This window comes from Microtus oregoni, unplaced genomic scaffold (assembly GCF_018167655.1).
Source record: "Microtus oregoni isolate MIOR12 unplaced genomic scaffold, Mior012 000053F_ref0000044, whole genome shotgun sequence".
NCBI lineage: Eukaryota > Metazoa > Chordata > Mammalia > Rodentia > Cricetidae > Microtus > Microtus oregoni.
Window position 1 is genome coordinate 119,699 of NW_024543829.1, and position 8,008 is coordinate 127,706.

Sequence of the window (8,008 nt, forward strand, 5' to 3'; positions counted from 1 at the left end):
ATGTGGTGTCCTTATATAGAGACATACGTGCAGAGAAATTACCAATGTACATACCATTTCATGTATCCTCAAGACCATGGATTTATCTGCTTTAATATTATTTGAAGATTGTTCTAAATGTTCCCAAGCATTAGTGCTATAAAATTTGTACCTTATAACAAAAAGACATTTCTGGGGGTTTGCTAAAATGTATTTAAATAAAACTGTCAAATAAAATATGGAATTTTAGCAAACCCCCAGAAATGTCTTTTTGTTATAAGGTACAAAAGACCTTAAAACAGTATTTCTGCATATCTACCATAGTTCTTCGTGAAGACATTTCCAACATGACAGTCCTTAAAAATACATGGCTTGCTTTGTGTTCCCTGTCTAAGAGGACTTTCAAAGCAATCTGGGAAGCTTCTTATCCTAGCAAAATGTTATTATTATCCTTTTAAGAAGCTTGACAAAGTTTTGCCTTGTTTTAAACCAACCAAAAAGTTGTATAAAATAGTCAAAAGTTTAAGTCACAGTCACAGAATCGAACAGCACTCAAGATACTTTTCTAAACTAATCCCAACTTCGTTCCAATATACTTTTATTTCAAGTTAGTTCATGTTCAATAATCATGATGAAGGTAAAGAAACCTTTAACTTGATACAAACTAGAATATTTTAAATTTTCACCAACATCATAGATATGCAGATGAAATTATTATCTTCTTGCAGTATACAAGCTAATTGGATTTAACTCAAAATTATGTTAAGTATTCAGTTTTCCTTATAGAATATTCTGCCTAAAAAATTGCAACTGGCTGCCATAAAGACTGAAAGTATTTTGAAACAGAATTCATGAAAATTATCCCATTTCCTATTGTTTAGTCCCAGGAAGAAAACTTTTGGCTTTGTTTCAGTGACTTGAAATTCTTCAGTTTTTTAAACAAAAGTTATTGAAAGTATGACTAATTCACAATTTAATCATATCTATATGATGTTTAACTTTGACTTAAGCAAATAATCATGGATGAAGATACATTAATAAAATTTTGAAGATGCTTAATTAGCTTAGAAAAATCAAGACAATTTACTTAAAAATAATCTTTATATTTTGTCTTAATATCAATACAATATTGAATGATTCTAAATTAATCCACGTAACATTCTTTGTAAGCCAATATGACTTAGCAATGAAAAATGAACAATTTTTCTGATTGAAAAAAGTAAATTCTTCTACATTTAATTTTTAATCAAATGATTTTATTAGTTAATAAAACAATACATGCTTTATGGGATGGAATATATCCTAAATGAAAACGCCTTAGCCATACAATTTTAAAACAATATTGAAGTATTTCCAACCAAAAATAGTTGAAAGTTTGTTTGGGTTTGGGATGACCTTTGGTCTTCCTTGATACAGTCTTTTGTGTTCATCATCAATTGTATGCTATCAAAGAACCATTTTTCATAATTATTGTCATAATTACAGTTATAGTTTCATGTAAGTGTGAATTAATGTGTCTAATGATAACCATCTAAACTGTTAAACCTGTGGAAAATTATAAATATATGTTGATGAATGAATGATTACACAAATAGATTTTTATATTTAGCATTTCAAAAAGTTTCAGGAGATAGCTGTCTCTAGTTAATTAGAAACTAACAACAGATAATATTTATTTACAAAGATAACAATTCAATTAATAAGTTAAATTTTTAATTTTGCTCTTTCATTCATCAAATCATTGAAATGCTCGTATTTGCTTTAACTTTTAAAAATATCAAAGTTAACTTGGTCTTACACATAGTTTGACTTATTAGCCATTTGTCAGTTCTTGAATATCCTGACCTCACACTCTTGTGAGTCACCTTGGTTTTCATTGAATACTTAACAGTATCTATTAAATGATCCTCATTTATATCTAATTACTTAGGACTGGAGAGAGAGAGAGAGAGAGAGAGAGAGAGAGAGAGAGAGAAAGAGAGAGAGAAATCATCTACTGTTGTGGTAGTGGATCAGCGGTGGGTTCCCAGTACCTACTTCAGGTGGCTCACATTTTATGCTAATCCAGATCCAAGGGTCCCAACACTCTTCTCAATTCCCAGGGCACCTACCTTCCATTGCACCCTACCGCATATAGACACACATGCATGTACATAATTCTGTAAATGTCTTTAAATTATTTTCCTTGGTAAAAATGATACCATAACACACACATTTACTTTTCTTACTTATGAAACATAATTATTATTTAATCTTATAAGTTGTCATCAAAACCATCTCTTTACACAGTATTTGTTTTGCTAAATAAAGTATAACTTGGCATTTAATTAGTTTACTTTGCCACCAAGAACTATATATTTCTACAAATGATTGAAAAGGTATAATTTGTTTTTGAAACTGGTTGTTGGAATTTGTAATATAAAAACATTTTAAGTTCTTTCTTTTTTACAATTTACAACTATAAATATTTAAACTCCTTGCATTAGTTATATAAAGCTTACCTTGATCATATATTTTTGCTAAAATATAGGGAACAATAAGTTTTCATATACATAACTTTATTGATAACTTTAATATATGATCATCAGTATTTTCTTTAATTGCATCTTTTTCAAAAATTATCAAAATCAATACTACATCTAGTGTTCAAATTACAGAAATAATTAAACCACTTTCGTTTTGTTTTTCTAAACATTTTTATAATAGCAAAAATAGTATTTTATATTATAATTTTCCTTATTCTTCAGTTGCTTGAGAATTTCATAGCAATATGCTATGCGTTTTTTAAACATAATTCTTTTATTGATTCTTTGGGGCTTTTACATCATGTACCCCAATCCCACTCATTTCCCAGCCCTTCTATACCCACTCCCCACCACTGTAACCTCCCACAAAGGAAAAACAAAAAATTAAAATTAAATGGAAAACAACAAACAAACTACAGAAAACCATCTCACCGACCCCTCTGGGAACAACCTGCTCCTCTGTCAATCAGAACCTTCTCTCCTGAATCACAGTTGCCATGCCTCCAGTTCCTCGGTACTTGTACCACTCGGCTCCTCCATCTTTCCCTCCTCTCCATCACATAGTCATTTGTAGTAGTGGCCTTGGAAGCTTCTGTGCGACAAGCAGTTATACTCTTTTCCCCAAATAGCTTTACTTGCAAATGTTCATTGCAATGAGCTATTTATTGGTCTTGTTCAAGGCCTCTGGCTTCTGCTACACCATCAATACTGGATCCTTACTGTGACTCCTCTTGGATACCCTGCTGTTTTCAAGAGTCATGGAGATCATGGAGATCCTGAGGCTGTGGCTTTGCAGAACCAGCCCTTTCAGGTGCTCCAGCAGGTCATGGATGAGGTAGATGTTGTGGTGGGCCAACTCAAAGCCCTCAATCTGTTTCCGGACGGTAGCTGAGTGGGTCAGCCCATTCTGGGCCTCACCTTCCTACCCACACCCCACAGCAAGGCCCAGACAGGTCTCCCTCACTCACACCATGAGGGAAGTGACTAGCTCTCCTGCAGTTCTAGAGGGGTAGGGTTAGCCCAGAACATCATTTGGACATCAACATGGCTTCGGGCCATAATCTAGACCACAAACAACCACATAGACACTGGAGGTAACATGGGTCTTCGACATCAACACAGACACCAGCTACAGTAGGACCACAGACCCTGGCCCTTGGTGGCAGCACAGGCCTGGATATAACCATGGCCCCAGGAGGTAGTATAGGTCACTCAGATCAGTATGGCCCTCAGCAGCTGCCTGGGCCCTGACATCACTAGGGCGTCAGGTAACTGCATAGCCTCCTCAGATCAGGCTGTTCCTCACCTCTGGAGAGTCTCCAGTTCCACCCCTCTTTGTGGTGCCTGAACCACTCTTTCTGTCTGGTGTCTCCACTGAATACTCCATCTTTTCCATCTCTCCCATACCTCCATCACCCATTTGTTCATCTTAGTGGCACCTGCTGTTCTAGGCTAGAGGGTCAGGGCAGGTGCGTTGGTGTGTTCTGACTACTCAGGACCCTATGTAATGCATTTTGACAAATACTTGCCCCCTCTCTCTTCTCAATTTCCTGCCCTAGTCCCTCACCACCTTTCCCTCTTTCCTTAATGTGGTCCTTTTTCTTTAAAAAAAAAAAAAAACTCACTGAATTAACTTTATGTAATTTTTTATCTCAAGAATTTTATATGCATATATAATGAAATATGATCAAAATCACTATTTCCCCCCCTTTCCCTTCCACACATGCCCTTACAACTTCATGTCTTTCTTGTTTCCTTCCTCTCTGTCTCTGTCTCCACCCTCACACCCCTTGTCTGTCCTCACAACTTATCAAGTCCAATTAGGGCTGCCCATATGTGCATGGGGATGTGGTCATCCACGGAAACAGGGAAAACCTGTCTGTGGCCACTCCTTCAGGAAAAGAATGATCTTTCACTCCTCCAGCAGCTACTGAATACCAGTAGCTCCTCAGTAAGGCAAAAAAGGGGTTCTCAGATCACCTCCCTGTTCTAAAAACCTCCTGTGCCCACGGATGGTGGGCAATGCTTATTATCTATTTGAAAAAGAATGCAATTTAAGCAAAAGGCGACTTTCCAATGGACAGTTTTGGTTGTCATGATTTTCTACAGGTCCTCAGCTATTGAGAGTTCCTAGCTGTACTAGAGATGAGAAGAGATGAAAGGGTAATGGGTAGGTTAGCCAAAACTTATGATGTATGAAATCCAGTCTTCTGAGTAAAGAAACAGGTTTTGATTAATCTAAGTTGCATTTTGACAGTTTATGATGGCAGCAAATTTATCATTTTCTTTAACTACTTTAAAATATATGCTTCAGCAGTATGATCAATAATCTACTGAAACCAGTTACAATGAAAGTCAGTCCAGAATAACATTTGTAAAGCAAATTAGAAACTTACAGTCCTGAGACATACTTCTAGAATTAAATGTGTATCAATAGAATACATAGAGAATTAAATTAGTCAAAAAATTCTCTGAGGGAATTGGAATATGAATAGGAATTTAAATCAGAAAAAAAGAATTATGTAAAGTTTTGACCATTAAAAGGACTTTTTTAATGTGGCTTTTAAAATGCGTAATAGTATTAAATGGTGCTTAGATTCTGTTGGACACCTTTCAAAGCAGGAAGTAGTAGTTTTATTTAAGAATGTCAGCATTATGATATATTGGAAACTGCAAGTTTTGTTGTTAAATTAATAGAAGTTGTTTAAATGTTTCTCTTAAAACAGGCAAAACTATTTTAAATATATGTTAAATACCCCCTAATTAGTAGGTAGAATTAAAAGTCTCCTGTGCCTATGGATAGCAGGCAATACTTAGCATCTATTTAAAAAGAATAAAATTTAAGCAAAAATGACTTTCCAATGGGAAAACTTGGCAAATACAGTCTTGATGGAATAGTGGAGGTTAACATTACCAGAAGTGACATATGGACAAAATGTATACCACCATGAAATATGACCAAAGGATATCACACTTTTATATTAGTACCCCAAACCTCATAAATCCAAGCAAATCCTGCTCAGATGTCAGGGAATTTGAAGGACACCTACTCAGCACTCACCAATATTGTCATGTTTAACAGTGGAAGAGATGGAAAATAGCAAAATTTGCCATGGAAACCTAGGTAGTATCCTAATAGTATAAGAGATATTAATGGAAAACTCTAGAATTTATCTTTGAAAATATGTAAGAGATAAGGAAACATTAGAAATTCTTAGGTGGATTTCAAGGTAGATGTTTGAAGGCCACTGATCAATTGAAAAGTCTAAGAGAGTTGTGCAGATTAGAATTTTAGAATTTTAGTTTAGAAGACAGCTTTTGATACATATACTTAAAAATAGACTAAATACTCACAGTATTATAATATACCTGGAAATAGCATAAGCACCTATGCATAATTAAATGGATAGATAAATTATAATAAAACTGACTAATGGGCCTTACATGTTAGATAATAGGAATGGACCAGGACTATCAACAGAGTTGAGTAAAATGATGTTAAATAAGGCAAACTGTCAAATCCCCTCTAAAAGGCAATGATATTTAAAATTAGAATGTACTCAAAAGAATTCCCTGAATTCTCTGAGGACACATTCAAGTTTGGAAAAATCATATAATCATATATGTATGAAAATATTATTCATTTTCTGCAATTAGCGGTTTATTTTCAATTGTGAAAACAATTCATTGGAGATGGATAAGTACAGGCTCCCAGTTTATCTGCAACAATTTACTTAAAGTAATGAAATGTTGCAAAATGTTGAAAATTAGTTATGAATGCATAATTACTTCCATTATTGGGATCACGATTTTCAATAATTGAAAGTGAAGTGAGAGTGCTCGCTTTAGCAGCACATATATTAAAGTTGGAATGATACAGAGACAATTATCATGGCCTCTTTGCAGAGATGATACATAAATCTGTGATGCCTTCCATATTTTTGCTCACTGCCAAATGTTCAGCCCTCAAAGCACAATACAAGTAATGCATATGGACAGAATACACTGAAGAATATATATGTGCTATGGGACAATGGCCTTTTATCCTGTCACTTGTATTATTTTTAATAAAACGCTGATTATACAGTAGCCAGGTAGGAAGTATACCCAGGGCAACCAGGCAGGAAGTATAAGTGGGGCGACGAGAACAGGAGAATTGTGGGAAGAGGAAAGATGCAGTCTGCAGTCGTCACCCAGACAAGAAGGATGCAGATGAGAATGCCTCTCTGATGAAAGGTACCAAGCCACATGGCGAACACAGACAAGAATTATAGGTTAAGATGTAAGAATTAATTAATAAGAAGCCCAAGCTAATAGGCCAACCCATTTATGATTAATGTAGCCCTTTGTGTATTTCTTTGAGACTGAAAGACTGCGGGACTTGGTGGGACAGAAACCTCTGTTAACGTATATGCATATACAGATATGTTTGCAATTACAATGAGAGAAAGAAGCTATGAAGGAGAGAGTATGGGGGAGGTACATGGGTTTGGAGGGAAGGAAGGTAAGGGAGAAATGTTGTAATTCTATTAAAATTTCAAATATAATAAAAAGCAAAAAATAAACATTGGTGAATGTTTCCATTAAATGTATTTTTAAATGTATTATATTATATTAAAAATGAAAAGAATAAGGGCGGGGGAATAGGGCAATGGAGAATATGTTCGACATATCTTATATATCTGTAAGAAGACTGAAATAAGAAGTCTATGAATGCAGGAATGTGCCAGTCATTGAGTGATGGGAAGCCTTCAGTATGGACAGTGCTTCAAAGTTCAAGAGCTTACTGAAATGATCAAAGGACCTCATTCCCATCCAAATCTAGAGTCCAAGAATGAAAATTTGGGTTTTGGGATGACCCTTCTGAGAAAGAATTTCAGTCTCAGAATAACCATGGTGTTAGGGATTCATACAGAAGAACGTAAAACCAAAAAGTACCTGTTGAAATTGAAGTCGGCGGTCAGGTATTTGGTTTGACCCAGATGTCCTAGAACTGGGTTTTCTCAAGAACTTGAACAGGTCTCACTTTGGTTATCCTGTTTTCATTGCCTTGGTTTCTCCTTTGCGCAGCTGAGGTAAAAATGATACCTGATTCACGGGCAGGCCTTCAATACTAGTTTGCCATTTCTAAGTGCTTAGAACAGCTCCCGACACCAGGGCACCTCAGAGTTAAGGGGGACAAAAACACTGACACTCAAAAGCATGCCACCCACTCTAACAGAAGTGGTTTTCTGTGCCCATGCTGATGTGTTTTCCTCCAATAAATTAATTGTCTCATTTGGCAAGAACATCGAACACTCATGCCAAAGCATTAGTTGACCTACACAGTCCTTTCTCTGCAAACTCCAGAATATACCTCATTTGAGTGTGTTGACAAGCACTGTAAGATGAAAGGTTTCTGTTTTCCTCATTCTTTTTTTTTTTTTTTTTTTTTGTCATAACAACACTCATTGACTGCACTGTTCTGGCTAAGACAGAGCAGTGGACTGCAACAGGAAATGGAG

The 8,008-nt window shown here is 35.5% G+C and overlaps 1 non-coding gene across 1 annotated transcript; it reads left to right on the forward strand.

Moving 5' to 3' along the window:
* Window positions 1-6,340: 6,340 nt before the first annotated feature.
* Window positions 6,341-6,447, forward strand: LOC121437712. The gene has a single exon (XR_005972998.1). It is a non-coding gene; the product is annotated as a U6 spliceosomal RNA (small nuclear RNA).
* The last annotated feature ends 1,561 nt before the right edge of the window (window positions 6,448-8,008 follow it).